The sequence below is a fragment of the Dipodomys spectabilis genome, unplaced genomic scaffold (assembly GCF_019054845.1).
Source record: "Dipodomys spectabilis isolate Male_0828 unplaced genomic scaffold, ASM1905484v1 ptg001104l, whole genome shotgun sequence".
Classification (NCBI taxonomy): Eukaryota; Metazoa; Chordata; class Mammalia; order Rodentia; family Heteromyidae; genus Dipodomys; species Dipodomys spectabilis.
The window spans coordinates 1-857 of NW_024871781.1; positions in this window are offsets into that span (position 1 = coordinate 1).

Below are 857 nucleotides of genomic sequence, written 5' to 3' on the forward strand. Positions count from 1 at the left end.
TAGCTTTTTCTGGTTACTTTCAAATCAGAATCTAATGGAATTTTTTTTTCTTGGTCTGCTTTCAAACCACAATCCTCAGATTTCATCTTTCTGATTAACTACTACTAAAGACATAAGACATCAGTGTGGCTTCTACTTTTTCCTCTATAGTTATCTAATGCACATACTTAAATAGTAATTTAAAACTGAGAGTATAGAAGCAAGATGTACAGTGATGATACTGTCCTGTCAGAAATTCAAGTTAGTAATGTAAATTATTCTTAAGACCATACACAAAAAATATCATATTATAGTGTAAGAGAACTCACTATAGAACATATGAGCCTTAAGAGCTTTCTAATAGATCCATTATTTATTGTTACCCAACATTAGAAAAATGTATGAGGCATTGGTAAAATAGAAGTCCTTTGCATGACTACATATATTCCTTGTTTTTTTTTTAAAGACACTTGCTTTCATCTAAAAAGTAGGTCTATTGTCTTCATGTGATTTCAATAATTGAAAGTGCTTAGTGAGAAGGTCAAAATGTATTAGTAGTCCTTAACTATCAATTCTCATTTTTCTTCTTGGAGAATATAATGATCAAATCAATAATTCAGAATCAGAAATCAATAGTTCTGAATCATGCTTTCAGTGCAAGTGGATCACCAGTAAGAAATCCTCAATACCAATTTCCACAAAGTTTTGTCACAGATACAATCTCCCTGCCTTCTCTAGCTGCTTTACTACCTTACTATTTCTGCATTATACAGGAAAAGTGTGATTCACCTGATTTCAGTCAGATCTGTTGCTAGAATTATCAAGGAATTAGTTAATTGTCTGTAATTTGGTCAAAGTTATGTCTCTTTATGTAGGCT